The sequence below is a fragment of the Lithobates pipiens genome, unplaced genomic scaffold (assembly GCF_037356315.1).
Source record: "Lithobates pipiens isolate NorthernLeopardFrog02 unplaced genomic scaffold, aLitPip1_a1.2 Scaffold_18, whole genome shotgun sequence".
NCBI classification, from domain to species: domain Eukaryota; kingdom Metazoa; phylum Chordata; class Amphibia; order Anura; family Ranidae; genus Lithobates; species Lithobates pipiens.
In genome coordinates this window covers 342,979,294-342,995,339 of record NW_027507758.1, presented here as the reverse complement: position 1 = coordinate 342,995,339, position 16,046 = coordinate 342,979,294, and the positions used below count along the sequence as shown (strand labels likewise).

Here is a 16,046-nt window from a genome sequence, read left to right as displayed (position 1 = left end):
AGTCACAAGGTAAAATAGTCTAGTTATCCACAAACCAATTTCTCAAGAGTCTACATGCATTAGCTTTTCTGCCACTGAAGTCACAATATGCTGACCTGTGAATACTACCAGTGCTGAACAATAGACTTGTACAGAGTCCCCAGCATCTTACAATAATCTCTAGGGACATCCTGTCATGTAACCAGTGGACTGAAGTGTACCATTATACATCATTTATATCATGTTCTATTTATTCAGGGCAAGTTAAAAAAAAAAAAAAAAAAAAAAAAAAAAAACCCACACCACAAAAAGTGTGTGAAAAAAAAATTTTTTTTTTTTTTTTTTTTTTTTAATACAAACAGATGAACTACAGACATCAGCTGTTGCTGATTTCCTATCTGAAAATACCATTTTAATAACTCAAGACACCAACCTGGAACACTTATGCAAATCAGGAAAGTGAGTGAAAGTAGATCTACACTCAAACGGGGAGATGTCATTTAGTTTGACAAAACCCATTATAAACAAGTGCCATTTAAGCTTGGGAAATCTTATCACTTTTGGGCATCTGTTTTTAGTTCAATACTCTGGACTGGCTTCAAAATTGTGCAGGTAGGGCACACTTGTCACAGCAGCTTTGCATCTCCAACCCATCAGAGGGGTTTGAGAATAAAAAGCACACGACAAGATTACCAGGCATTTTCTAAATACACTATTTTTTTCATGCAACACTGAGGCTCGGCTCACACAGGGGCAACCCGACTTACAGCGCAACTTCACAAGGCGATTGAAGCGACTTCAGTGCAACTTTGCACAACTTAAAAGTTGCACTACAGGACAGGCAGCCCGGTCAGTCCTCAGACCATACGCTGCACACTGCATCAAATTGGTCTGCATGGCTCTCAGAAGGAAGCCCCTTGTAAAAGATGCACAAGAAAGCCTGCACAGTTTGCCAAGACAAGCAGACTAAGGACATTGATTACTGGAACCATGCCCTGTGGTCCTATGACACAAAGATAAAACCTATTTGGTTCAGATGGTGTCAAGTGTGTGGCAACAATCAGATGAGTACAAAGACAAGTGTGTCTTGCCTACAATTAAGCATGGGGTGGAGTGTCATGGTTCGGGGCTGCATGAGTGCTGCCAACACTGGAGAGCTACAGTTAATTATGGCAATGATGAATGCCAACACGTTCTGTGACATACTGAAGCAGAGCATGATCCCCCTCTTTGGATACTGGGCCACAGGTTAGTATTTCAACATAACCCCAAACACCTCCAAGACAACCACTGCCTTGCTAAAGAAGCTGATGGTAAAAGGTGATGACTGGCCAAACATGTCTCCAGACCTAAACCCTACTGAGCATCCTCAAATGGAAGGTTGAAGAGTGCAAGGTCTAACATACATGTTGATAGGGCCATGTTCATGGTGTCGTATCCCTTCATTTTAACAGTCTGTAAGTGTCTGGGAACTGAGGAGACCAGTTACTGCAGTTTTGGGAGAGGAAGGTTGTCCCATTCTTGGCTGGAACATATGTTGCTCTAAAACCTGGATACATCTTTCAGCATTGAGGGTGCCTTTCTAGATGTATAAGCTGCCCATTCCATATGCATCCCTATACCATCAGAAAAGCAGGCTCTTTAACCAAGCGCTGATGGGCCGGAAGGTCCCTCTTTAGTCCAGAGGACATAACACCCATGGTTGTCAAAAAGAAATGTCAAAATTTGATTGGTCTGACTACAGAACAGTTTTCCACTTTGGGCCAAAGCTCATTGAAAATGGTCTTGTTGCAGAGAAGATGGCAGTTTCTGGATCATGTGCAGTGTTCACAGACAGCGATTTGTGGAAATATGCCTTAGCCCATACAGGGATGGCATAAAAAAATAAAAAACACCCCACAGGCATCTAGTACAGCGCTTCAGACTTGTGCACAGATTTCGCCAGATTCTCAGAAGGATGTTCTGTTAGTTATTTTTACTTTGAGGAATAATATTTAGAAATTGACTTTTTTTTTATTTTATTTTTTTTTTTAGACGCAGCGTTTCACGAATTGGTGAGCCTCTGCCTTCCACTTCTGGGGCAATCTAACCCTCTAAAATGCCCTTATATCCAGACATGTTACTGATCTGTTGCCAAAGTAGAAGTCCACCCAAACACTAAAATCACTACCATCTATAGACATCCACAAACACTAATCTAACTCTAAAGAAGAAATCAGTATACACAATGTTTCTGAAGCCAATCCAACATTGAGCTGTCACTGGCAGCTTCTCTATAGAGGCGGGTACAGATGAGGCAGCCGACAATGGAAGCCCCATAGTAACTATGGGTGACATCCATCCCCTTCATTTTTTTTCTTAAAATGCATTCTCAGGTTAAACATTTGATAAGTTTCCCTGTTTTTCTATTATATGGGTTTATGAGATTTACATATATTGTTACATTCTCTTTTTATGCAGATTTTACAGTGTCCCAACTTTTTTTGTAAATGGAGATGTGGGTTATGCTAGTCAGAGGGGTCTGTGAATAAATTTAGTGTCCAGACCAGGGAGCTTCAAACTAAGGCCCTCCAGCTGTTGCAGAAGTAAACATCCCATAAGGCATTGTAAAACGCTGACATTCACAGACATGATGGGAATTGTAGTTCCTGAACAACTGGAGGGCCATAGTTTGAAGACCCCTGGTCCAGACCCTTCAAGACTCAGTACATCCGCGCATGGATGTGATCAAGGAAGCATCATCAAGGAGCTGGCTGTGCAAACAAGCTGGCTTCCAATAACAGGAGATTCAAGATGGTGGCACTGCAGTAGATGAACAAAGGTTAGAGAAGACAAGGTGGGACTAGCTAGGCTTGTTAGGAAGTTTATCCTGTGTAGCCTATCCTAGAAGAAAGCAAAAAGGCAAGTGAACAAGAGAAGTAAATATTTATGGATGCAGGTGAACAAAAGCCACCAATATTCTCCACTATGGCAGTTGTGTTCAAGACAAAATACATTTGCTTCAATTTTCAATTTTGGCTGAAATCTGCCTATCAGCTGTTGCCAAATCACAGCATAGAATTCTGTGTTGACAAACAGAAAACTTTGGTGCACAAAGGGCAATCAATTTCTTCTCCTTGAAATCAACAGATTTAACCCCCCCACCCTCTGCAGCTAGCACCCCCATACTTACCCAAGTCAGATCTTAATCTAGCACTGTGCATGAGAACAGAAGCTCTCCCCCCTCACTGGGCAAACTGATAGCAGCAGGAGCCATTGGCTCCTGTCAATCAAATCCTATGGTAAAAAGGAGCTGGTCCAAGCCCCACTGTCTATAGATGCAGGTAGCAGGGTTTTCTATGGTGGGCACTCTGAAAAGGCAGCAGCAGGAGACTCATTACGACTGATTATAAAAATTGGGTTGTTTTCTTTCCAAGATAGGGTCATTTTCAGGTCATTTCCATTATCCTGGTGCTCCTGGGCTTTCAAAAGCGCAAGTAGTCAAGAATGTACAATTTATGCTCCAAGAATGCCTGATGGTGCTCCCTGCATGTTGGGCCTCTGTATGTGGCCACACTGAGTAAAAGTCTCACATGCAGTATAGCCATACCCCGGAGGAGTAGAATGTTTTGGGGTGTAATTTGTGCTATGCATATGCTGGGTGAGAAACAACCTAACAATTTTTTCACAAACACCATGTCTCTTACTAATTACCTCAGAATGTCTACTTTCTAAAAAGGGGTCATATGTACTTTCCTGGCTTGTTAGGTTCTCAAGAAGTGATATAGGCTGTCAGTACATCAGGTGTGAATCAAATTTTCAGATATTGGCACCATAGCTTGTAGACTAACTTTGACAAAGACCAAATATTATTCACTGATTCGGGTTATTTTTTACCAAAGATATGTAGCAGTACAAGTTTGCCAATTACTCATTTGCAAAATTTTATAAAACAAAAAAGTGGATTTTTTTTTTAAAACAGAATTTTCAGTCTTTTATAGCGCAATATATAAAAAAAAAAAAATAAAAAAATAAAAGCAGTGATCAAATGCCACCAAAATAAAAGTTCCATTTGTGAAAAATAAAAAAATTCTCATGAAACCATATTTCATTACATTAAAATATGAGCACCGAAAGCTGAAAATTGGTCTGGTTAGGAAGGGGGTTTAAATGCCCAGTGGTTAATTCATTTGTGTGAAAGTACAACATCTGCAAACTATGTTTTTTTTTATTTATTTTTTTGTTTTAAACAAAAAACACCAGTGTACCGACAGCCCCTTTCATCAGGCCTCAAATACTCCCACCCCAAATGACCCCTTTTTATAAAGTAGGTCATGTAAAGTTTTTAGCAAGAGTTGTGACAAGGTTTTTTTTTGATGTTGTAAATTTTTGGACAAATTAGTTTAAAACTTTAACACCAGTGCAGTACAGTGTCGTTAGGACTGTTGTGGCAGTGATCAGGGATACCAACTGGTGACAGTATGGAGAAAAACCAACAGTTGCTTACCGATAACAGTGTTTCTATGAAACCTTCCAGGATGGCAGCCATGAGAGATTATCGGCGCCTCCCTACAGGGAAAAAAAAAAAAAATTAAAAATTAAAAAAAAAACAAAAAAAAAAAAAATCACAGCTGTTTGCAAGGTCCCACCTTACCCCTTGTCCCTCGGTAGTTGTAAAGTAATACTCCCAACCGAGTCACAAGGGTTATTCCAACATTTACCTACTCCTCCACCCATAACAGGGTGGGAAGTAAGCCCGCTGTCCTGGAAGGTTTCGTAGAAACACTGTCATTGGTAAGCAACTGGCAGTTTTCTCACCTCACCTTCCAGGACAGCAATACATGAGTATAATAAATCAACAGGCTCATCTTGGGGTGGGATCACTGCCTGTAACACTTTGACCGAAGGCTAGGCCTTGCTGCCATAGGACCGCCACTCTGCAGTGCTTCAGGAAAGAGTCTTGACCGGACCAAGTGGCTGCGCTACGAATTTGCTCCCAGGAGGCTTCCGCTTTTTCTTCAGCCAAGGAGGTTGCTAGGGCTCTGGTTGAGTGGGCTTTCAACTTTTCTGGTGCAGTTATGACTGAGCTTTCGTAGGCTATAGTAATGGCTTGCCTTTTAAACCTAGAGACTGAAGATTGAGGTTGGAGTCCCTTTCTAGGTCCAGAGAAGAGGGTTAAAAAGATTAGAGCCAAGCTTTACCCTCTGTAGATAAAGGCATCCAACATCTAAATAATGAAATCCCCCCCCCCACACCCCCCCATTCTTAGGGTTCTTGCAAAAGGATGGTAAGGTTGTTACTCAAGTCCTATGGAAGGCTGAAGACATCTTAGGCAGATCTAACAGATCTGGCAGGATCAGCAAAAAGGGTTCTTTAAAGTGGTTGTAAACCCTTACAAACCACTTTGACCTACAGGTAAGCCTAGATTAAGGCTTACCTGTAGGTCCAAGAAATATCTCCTAAACCTATACGGTTTAGGAGATTTGCCCGAAGACAGGCACCGCTGTCTACGGCACATGTGCCGTAGACAGCGGCGCGCAGGCGCACTGAGCGCGGCATTTCCAACAATGGAGCTGGCGCGCGTGTCGGCTCCCGTGCGCATGCGCGGGAGTGACGTCATCGCGGCTCCGCCGAATGACAGCGGCGGAGCTGCGAGACACCACCGAAAAGATGGATGCGCCGGACTACAGGGGACAGCGGTGACATCGCTGGCTCCTGTGTCAGGTAAGTGACACATAATGGACTACTATGCGATGCATAGTAGTCCATTATGCTTTGCAGGGAATGAAAGAGGAAGTAAACTCATCAGGGTTTACTTCCTCTTTAATGCAGGTCCCCTACCCTCCTAGCAACTACTACTGCTAGGAGAAAGGCTAGTTTTATGGTCAAAAACTTAAATGAACACATCTAAAAAGGGGGGGGGGGGGTCTAGATAATGCCTCTAGAACCCTTGTTAGGTTTCCACCTTGGGACTTATCCTTTACAGGGGTTGTCCTATCCCTGGCTACCAAAAATCTTAAAAAAAAAAAAATAAAAAACTCCAAACCTTGATTTGTCTTGTCACTGGCTTCCCGCTTGAGGAGAGAGTGTCCATCACTGTCTGAGCAATCTTTGCTCTTAAAGATCTGGCACTCATTAACCAGGCCATCCAATAAAAGAATCCTGGTCTGAGGTGCAGCAATGGACCCTGCGAGAGAGGTCCAGGAGCTTCCAGGGAGGCACTACTGAAAGTGCCTTAAAGGTTGCGATCCAAGCCCTTCTTGGCCACCATGGGACCACTAGGTGGACATGGCCTGAAACCTGGCCGAGTTTCTGAATGTCTCACGGAATCCATGCCAGAGGGGGGAAAGCGCAAGCCAACTGGAAGGTCTAGTTTTGCGCTAGAGCATCGAAGCCTTCCGACTTTCCTGAGAGAGAAAAGAACTTTGGCTTCCTGTTCTTTTGATTGGCAAAGAGCCATCTCTGGGCAGGGAAATTTTGGAACTAGTACTCAAAACACTTTGGAGGTTTAGTTCCCATTCTCCATCTGACAGGTTGGCATCTGAGGAGGTATGCTTCCCGGTTGTCTGTGCCCCTTGGGCCGCTGACAAAGACTACCCTGTGCTCAGCTCAGGATCTCCTTCACTAAGGCTAGAAGGGTTTGGAACCTGGTTCCCCCCCGATTGTTCAGATACACTATGGTTGTAGAATTGTCTAACCAGACCAGGACTTCTTTTCCAAGGCTTTTAAGGCTTCAGTTCACACCAGATGCAGTTCAGTGTTAAATGCATGCACAGTGTTTTCCCATGTATTCTAATGGCTCTAGTTTACACCATGCGGTCAGTTTCTGGTGCAGGAACAAAAAAAAAAAAAAAAAAAAAAAAAAAAAAAAAAAAAAAGGAACTGCATCTGGTGTGAACTGGCCCTAAGATTGGAAGAGGATCTTGCTACTTTCTTCTGCCAGGAGCCCTGAGCTTTGCCTTTCCCCAGGTGGGCTCCCCATCCCCAAGCACTTACAGCTGGTGACCTTTAGTGGATCACACTGACCCCAGGATCTGCCTTTTTCCAAATTGCCTGGGCCTGACCACTACAGCAGGGAGGATGTTACCTGATGGGTAATGATTAGACTTTCATCTAGTGATTAATTATTTTTGTCCCAAGAGGAAAATATGGAAGGATTGCAGATCCCTTGAGTGCAGTTGCACCCAGACAACCACTGGCTGATATGAGCCCCAGGACCCCAAGGATATTCCGCCTGGAGCACACAGTGGCCCTTATCAGCCTATTTACAGCCAAGACTACCTTTTCCCTTGGTAGGAAAAGCTTTTGAGCCAGAGAGTTCACCCAGAAACCCAGGTAGGTCTGGAACTGAGTCTGTTCTAGGGAGGATTTTTCCAAGTTTACCAGCCAGCCCAGTCTTTTCAGGACAGATCACTTTCTGGGTATCTGTTTCCACCTGAGCAGCTGATGGACCAGTACGAGCAAGTTGTCCATGTAGAATATCACTGCCATCCCCTCTGCTAGAATCTTTGTGAAAATTCTTGGACTTGCCGCTAGCCTAAAAAGAAAGTGCCTTGAATTGCCAGTGGAAAACTCCATCTCAGGAAAGCCTGATGTTCTGGGGAAAACACATGTAGATAGACATCCCTGAGATCAAGGGTGGTCATAAAGACATCCTTCAGAAGGTTTTTCTGCACTGTAAATAATCCATGGAAAACCTTTTGTATTCTAGGATCATCAGATGCTTAGACCTCTGCTTTCACTCGTACGCTGACATGCAACTTTTAGTTCTGTATCACCGGACAAAGATCACCACCAACTAGAAAACTGCCTCAATTTAATAGAAGACTGGATGACCACCAACTGCCTCAAACCCAACGAATCAAAGACAGAGCTTCTTATCCTACACCCAAACCATAATTCCGTAACCAAAACCTCCTGGACACCACCCGCCATCTTTGGGCAATCTCCCCAAAGACCAACACCAAGAGTCTCGGGGTCATTTTGGACTCACAAATGTCAAGGGATGCACAAATAGGAGCAGTAGTCAGTGGTTCTCACCATCTGCTACACAGACTCATCCCTTTTATCCCAAAGAAGGGCAAAGCAGTGGTAGTTGGAACAGTCATTAATTCACAACTGGACTACGCAAACTCCCTTTACATATGATTGCCACAACAGCAACTTGCACGATTACAACTTATCCAAAACACGGCGGCAAGGCTGATAACAGAAAAAAAAAAAAAAAAAAAAAAAACCTGGGAATCAATCTCCCCTTCCCTGAGGAACCTACATTGGCTAACCATAAGGCTCCATGCACACTGAAGCTCAAAAGCTTTTTCTGGACGCCAGATTGCTGGCAGAAAACGCTGGTTGAAAAACGTGCTTTTAACAGCGTTTTGTACTAGCATTTATTCGCATTAGCGTTTACGGGCGGTTTCAATAAAAATACACAGAGGACACTCCAAAAATCCCACAGTGCATGCCAAACTCCCACAATGCATTGAAAAAATAGAAAGCCGAACACTAACGCGCGTTTATCGTTTGGCAGTGAAAAACGGCACTTTGAACGCGAATTTCTGGCGTTCAGAAAAAGCCCATAAACTCCACTGCTCATCAAAGCCAATTTAGTTTATGGGCTTAAAAAAATAAATAAAATAAAGCCACACGCCCAAACTCCAATAAACTGCAGTTTACGAGCTCCAGTGTGCATGGAGCCTAAAGAAACGGATCACATTCAAGACCCTCTGCCACACCCACAAATGCGTGCATAGAGACACTCCTCAATACCCAATTGAGAAAATAAATCGTTACAAACCCCATCTTCGATCAGCTAACAAAAACCTCCTCCTCGTGCCCAAATCCCGGTACAAATCAAAGGGGGAGCGGAGATTCACTGTCCAAGGACATCTGTTATGGAACGCTCTATCAACCAACATCCGCCTGGAAGAAAACCACCTGGCCTTTAGGAAAACAAAAAACTCAAGACCTTGCTCTTCTAGATGATGGGCAACTAAGCTCTTCGCAGGGCCTTGAGGCGATTCAGTTTGCGTTGTACGCTATACAAATATTTCATTTATTCAAGTTCCAGAGATTTAGAATAAGGAGATCGCTCTCTGAAGGCTTAGGTACCACAAAAATGTGGGAGCAAAAGCCCTAGTAAAGCTGGCTTTTTGGAACCAGAACTACCACCTGTTCTACTAGTTCCTGAAACCAGTCTAATAGGGCTCGCTTTTTAATTCATCCTTGGGAAAATTAGTTAATGTGATCATAGGTGGGGGCTCTGATGAGAATTCTAGGTCGTAGCCTTCCCCGAGTAGACTGATGAAGTACTGTCTGAAATCTCCTTCCACTGAGGAATGAAGTGAGACAGTCTGCCCCCCACCTCAATTCTGGCATCACTTTGGATCTTTTGTATTTTGTAAGAGAGCAAATTACCTTTTTGTCTGCCTCTACCATAACCCCCACCTTCTGCTGGGTTCTTTCTTAGACCTTTGCTGATTTTGTCGAGGGTCCTCGGGGGGGGTGGAACTGTACTTTTCCTGTTTGGGTTTGACAGGAAATTTCTTGCCTTTTTATGAGGACCTAGACAAAGCATCATCAAGGCCCGAGCCAAAGATCCTTCAAAAGGGCAAGCCAGTTTAGACCTTAGAGGCAAGATCACCTTCCCAGGCTTCAAGCCAAATGGCCCTCCAAGCCTGGTTAATCAGTGCTCCCATTTTTGCAGAGGCCTTAACGGAATCTGCCACATCAGCCAGGAATGCAACATCCTTCCCCATCACTGAAAGGGAATCTAGAATATCCTGAGACTTATTTCCTTGGGAGAAGTTTCTATCAATCTTCTCTATCCATAAGTCAGAATTTCTGGCAAAGCAGGTTGCTGCTAATACAAGGGCCATAACTGAGGAATTGGCCTCCCAGGCTTTTTTCCAGCAGGGACTCTGACTTTCGGTCTCTTGCATCTCAGATGTTCCCAGAGTCCTCAAAGGAGAGGTGAGACTTGTCATCTGGGGGGAGGGCAGCAGCCAACATAGGGACCTTAAAAAAAATTCCGCTTCATCCTCCCTGAAAGAGAAGATTCCTCTTCAAGTTTTAGGACTGACCAAACTCCTTTCAGGAAATTTCCACTCCTGAAGAACCACCTCTTAGCCCTTGTACACACGGTTGGAGAATCAGTCGGAGCGTGTCCTATCGGACCGTGTCGTCGGATAATCCGACTGTGTGTGGTATGCATCGGACTGATTCCGTCGGAATATCCGTCGGACCCAATTTTCCAACATGTTGGAAATATTTCCTGACCAACTGGGCCAATCGGACATACTCCGATCATGTGTAGAGAATTTTGATCGGACCAAGTGCCACGCATGCTCAGATCAAATTCCTACATCAAAGCTATTGGCTACTAGCCTGAATGTAGTCCCATCGTAACGAAATTATGTCATCACGTTCTGAAAGATCGGATTTTCACCAACTTTGTCCGACCGTGTGTATGCAACAGTTTCGGGCAAGATCCGACGGATTTGGTTGTGGAAATCTCCAACCGTGTGTACAGGGGCTTAGAGACTGGTGTAGGGGAAATACCCTAGCCTGGCTTTTAACCAACCCCCTGTACATCTTATCCTGTGCAGATGTTTCCTTAATTGGTTCAGGGATTTCTTCAGTGGCGTAGAGGACTTGGGATACCTTCAGGCTAAGCCGAAGGTGACTACTTAACGTAGTGTCTTCTACATCACTATCCAGACCCAAGCTAGCCTCATCTGAAGAGAGCTCAGAGTTCACCTGACTTTCTGCTTCCTCCATCTCATCCTCTTCCCTGGGCTGAGCCAGGAGAAGCCCCTTGGGAGAAAGGTAAAAGGGATACTTGGTCCTGGCTTGACTAGTAAATGCTCCTGTGATGAGGGACCCTCTTTAGGGGTGGGTTCACCTGAACCTTCTACTAGGGGTACAAGTAGGGGTGCGGAAAGATTATATAGTGACCAACATTTCCTTGAGAAAATATCTCATTAATCCTGAGGCCTTTCCCAGACAGTTTGTTAATACCCATATAACAAAAAGGTTTGGTGTGGTATTTTGACAATCTTTTCCCATAATTACCACACTTTATTGGCACTGGTGCTAGTGGATGAGGCAAGTGGTTGGTCAGAAACATCCTGGGAAAAATGCCCCCCTGCATCATGGCTGCAGGCCCCGTTTCCCAGGAGAAGGCATGGGGGATTACCAGGGATCATCTAATCTGGTGTCAACCCCCAAGTAGGCAAGAAAACTGCACTTACCCAGTCCAAACTTGCTCTTGCCTGCAGCCACCTGTGCCATCTTTCCACCCTCCTTGTCCATGAGGTGGGCTCAAACAGACTTGGCTGCTTACAGCCTGAGCCCTGCTGTGAGCAGGAATACTTCAGTCTCCGCAGCCATGCAGGCCTGGCGTCTCCTCCATGCTTTAAACCCACTACCTGGGTCACGTTTGGGCTTGCTCCTCCTCTTCCAGCTGTGACCGCAAGTTACAGCCTGAGAGTGAGGCTTGGAGCACACCAAGGCCTCCCCTTGGTGCTTAGATTGTTTGGACTCCAGAAAAATGTCACCCGCTGCACCAGGGAAAGACCAGGAGACCCAAGCAGAGTGCAATGGTAGGTGATTGAAACGCCCAGACTGCATGTGCAAATGCCTTTTGTGACGACTTGCAAGAAGCTCTGAGGCAGCAGGTAAGTGCAGCCCTAAGCGGCATTACTACACCTGACTCACAGGGGTACCAACTCTTTAGTCTTCTGGTCAGATAGAAAAAAAATATATATTTATATATGTTTTGCTGTGAGAGAAACACAATCAATACAGGAATGGACAAGGGGTAAAGTGGAGCCTTATAAACTGATTTGGAGCCTATCATGCTGTCCAGGAAGGCGAGTTGAGAATGGAATTTTTTAATTTACTTTCCCCCCCCCCTTTATTACAGCCTGTCAGATTAGCTCCGTGTACTACATGGTGTGGGGATGATCATGTATTTTTTGTATTGCTTATACAATGATGTAGAAGCAATAGTTTTAGCAGTCATGAGTAGGCCAACCATTTATGAGCAGCTTGCCATCAGATTGACTAAGCTAATCACATGGTACAGGTAGCTAGGTACCATGCAATTGCTTTGGGCCAATCACAGATCACAACAACAATAAGCAAGCTGTTCATGAATGGAAAGCATAGGTGATCACATAACACGATCCCTGGTAACATTAATCTGGTGGACATAGTGACTAAAAGCTCCTATCCCAAAAGAGCCCAGATCATGTGCACCTGAGCCTGCCCATGCCACCCCACTGCAGTACATATAAAGGAGTAGGTAAGCAAAATGGTTAAAGTGGTCTCTCTCTCTCTCTCTCTCTCTCAATGTGCTAGGATTAGGGATGCACCGAAACATTGGCCGAAAATTGTGTTTTTCGGCACATTGCTGAAAGTAAAATCGTGCATGCGCAGTAGTGGTGGCCTCGCCACCACCCATTGCAGGGTATCATTCTGGTTCAAAGTTCTGCCTCCCCTCCCCCCCCATCCTTGCAGAGCGACAATCTGTGTGTCAGGAGCCAAATTGCCCAGCCATAACAACAGCCCACCTCCTGTGATTGACAGCACACTGATCCAATGCTGGGACATTGAATGAGCAACATGTTAACAGGAGGCACGACATTGTTACTGTGGACCGGGCAATTCAAATGACACATGGCGACCACCCGCTCTGATCTGGGCACAGGCAAGCTGCATCGACGGGCACTAGTGAGAGGCTGCAGTCTCTGACCATCTCCTGTACCATGTCTGCTAGAGGTGCTCCGAATGAAAATTTTGCTAATAGTATTAGCAGTGTGTTTAAGTAAGAGATTGAAGGCATGATACAAGATACTCCGACTGCATTTTTCTTGAACTTTCTTAAAAAGGTGCCAATAAATTCTATCTAATTTTTTATAAACTGCCGTTTTTGGCCTAGTGTATTTTTCATTTTCAGTATCGTTACCAAAAACCCATTTGATGCACCCCTAGCTAGTATGCATTGCATACTAGCACATTATGTGAAACTTTTCTCAAAACGAAGCAATCCAAGTGCTGCAATGCCATCAATAGAGACTGCGTCAATTTATATCTGGTCATCCTTCAGGGTTTGTGGTTCCAACTGGCGGGGGTCGTGATGGTGTTACTCCCATGCAAGTGTATGTGAGCCGCCAGTCAGGGCTCTGAAAAATGGTACAGGTGGCCGTTCCTTCAGAGCGCATGTGCCAGCTACTGACTGCATGGACAGTAAATATCTCAAACTATGCACATTTAGGAGATATTGTAAGCCTTACCTAAAGTTTACTTCCACTTTAATAACACCCCACTATTTGCTCTCCTACTGCTCCATCCCTAAACAAAACACTCAGGGCTCATCCACAGGACGTTTTAAAAACACCAGCACTATAAACACCCTTTTTGTGGAGTTTAGCCATTTTTTACATTAGCATTGTGCATTTTTCCATGTTAGCGTTTACATTATAGGGAGTGTCTTTAATGAAGTAAAAATGCCAAAAACCTTTCAGGGGCGTTTTTACTGCTCCTGAAAGCATGGGCTCTTTTTTTACTGCCCCTAAATACTTACGCCTCCAAACGCCTCTCACAGTTTGTGTGCAGGGACACATAGGCTAACATGAAGGGGCATTTAGGCCCCTGTCACACTGGGGGGGTAGGCGCCAGTGGTAAAACTGCACTTTTTTTAGTGCCACTTTCCATTGTTTTAGTGGCGGGATTTGCCCGCTAGCAGGGCGATTTTACCACCCCCTTTGGACTGTAGTGCAAATCTGCAAAATGCACTAAAAACGCATAGGTGTGAATCCAGCCTTACTGGTTACTAATCCAACACCGCCCCTGTCTTCAGCACTGCTCTCACAAGGCACACTGACAGCAGTGGGAACCATAAGCTCCTGCCCCCAGTCATCTGGAGGAGGGAGCAGAGATCAGGGTTTACCAGTGCTGAGAGTGTCTATAGATGCACACAGCACAGATCAGGAGTGTGCCTACACTGGTGTCCCCTTAGCATCACACCGACTGGGGGGGGGGGGGGAGGGAGGGAGGGGCACCAAAAAGGGGATGATCGGGGTACTCTGTACAATACCAGAGCAGGCAAGTATAATTTTTTTTAGCCCCCCCCCCCCAATAAAATAAAAGGACCTTTAATAAGAAGACACTTAGAGAGGTTAGCAGCTGCTAGCATGCAAGGTGTAGGAGGGGCCACATACTAGTGAGTATGACAGAAGACTGATCTGATTAGATGTAGGAGGAGGGGGGTGGGGTGTACAGGAGCCATGTAGAATGGTGGGGTGTGGGACACACAAGTTGGGGGGGTTGTTGTCACACACACAGGCGGTCACTTTGTTGTGTCCTTGAGCAGCCCGGGCACAGCTGACACACACAGCCCACTTCCGCTCGGGAAGTTCCCGGTCCCAGTGGCCCCCGGGAAGGTGGGAGAAGGAGGACCCCCCGCCATATTCTTTGTGGAGTGTATGGGCTCCCTCCTCTTTAACCCTTCCCTGCTCACACAGTGCCCCCCCCCCCCCCCGGGATTAGCGGCTTGTCCTTGCAGGATTTCCCCTCCCGTGTGTAATAAGCCCGCTCCGCACACCGGTCACCATCCCCCCACCGTGTACCGTCCCCGGGGGGTGCTCTCACCTCCTTCCCGCGGACTCCGGGCTCCTCTCTCAGCCCCCATGTGATGTGACCTCCGCGCCGCTGTCAATGAACTCCGGAATAACACACCCCCCTGCCGAGGGGCGGTCTTAAGGAGAGCGGGGGGCCAATGAGCTGTAAGGGCGGGGCGGGAGGAAGCGGAGAGGGGAGGAGAGTTCCCAAGCTTTGTCCTTCAGAAAGTTGTGGAGGCGCGGCCAGCTGTCACACCGGGGAATCACTGGCAAGTTATTAGAGAGGAGGAGCAGAGCGGGGAGATCACAGCGATAGATGTGTCCCTACATTAATAGACACCGATCATCACACACCATCGGGATTGCTGGCCAGGTGATCAGGACACATTGCTGCATTCTTCATGCTCAGCATTACTTATTAACCCCTTGGACAGCCCACTTATGTTTATTAAAGTGGTTTTAACCATTACCTACACCCAGTGAAGTGGCTGGCCTTCAATCATACGCAGATCAAACAAATCCTACAAAAGTTGTACCTATTTAGCTTCAGCCCTGTTTCCCCCACATCCATTCAAAGTGCAGATTTTTCACAGGATCTCTCAGCTCTGAAAAGCAGGGGGGGGGGGGGGGGCGGGGAGCTGAAGTTTACATCAGTGAGGAGAGATCTGAGAGCTGATTGGACAGAAGAGGCACACCCCCTTCACACAGCACCCAGGATCAGAGGTGAGGCTGTCACCAGCATAGCTTCCAACTGTCCCTGATTTCCAGGGATCGTCACTAATTTGGAGTCCAGGGGCTGGACTGGGACAAAAATTTGGCCCTGGACTTCATGCAGACCGGCCCACTTTAAATTTGCAAACACGCAAAAAACAGTATATAAACTGTATGCAATTGCGCAAAAAAGCCCCTAGAGAGCCCCCCTTACATCAGGGTCCCCAGAGAGCCACTCCTTACATCAGGGTCCCCAGAGAGCCACTCCTTACATCAGGGTCCCCAGAGAGCCACTCCTTACATCAGGGTCCCCAGAGAGCCACTCCTTACATCAGGGTCCCCAGAGAGCCTCCCCTTACATCAGGGTCCCCAGAGAGCCTCCTCTTACATCAGGGTCCCCAGAGAGCCTCCCCTTACATCAGGGTCCCCATATAGCCTTCACCCTTACATCAGGGTCCCCAGAGAGCCCCTCTTACATCCGAGTCCCCAGAGATCATCCACCTTGGGGGCTGTCACTAAAACCGGCCCACTGAGCCATCGGCCCACCGGGAAACTCCCTATAGTCCCTATGGCCAGTACATGCCTGTTGGAGTCCCTCTTTCCTTGGTCATTTTGGTCTGATCTATATATTTGTATATAAAATGCACATTTTATCTTTCAAAAAGTGTTTATATAATTCTCCTTTAACCACTTCAGCCCCTTCCTGACCAGAGCATTTTTTTTTTTGCGATAGAGCACTGCGTCGCTTTAGCT

General features: G+C 45.8%; 1 long non-coding RNA gene across 10 annotated transcripts in view; it reads right to left on the bottom strand.

Annotated features, from left to right (window-relative positions):
* Positions 1-14,726, bottom strand: part of LOC143988110 (uncharacterized) — a 36,515-nt gene extending 21,789 nt beyond the window's left edge. For 3 of the 10 annotated variants that reach the window (XR_013276760.1, XR_013276758.1, XR_013276767.1), the window contains exon 1: positions 14,614-14,726. This is a non-coding gene — a long non-coding RNA (uncharacterized LOC143988110). Of the gene's footprint in view, positions 1-4,465; positions 4,528-14,613 lie in introns of all 10 variants that reach the window. The other 7 variants (XR_013276757.1, XR_013276761.1, XR_013276765.1 and 4 more) reach the window with 7 other exon arrangements.
* Between the last annotated feature and the right edge of the window lie 1,320 nt (positions 14,727-16,046).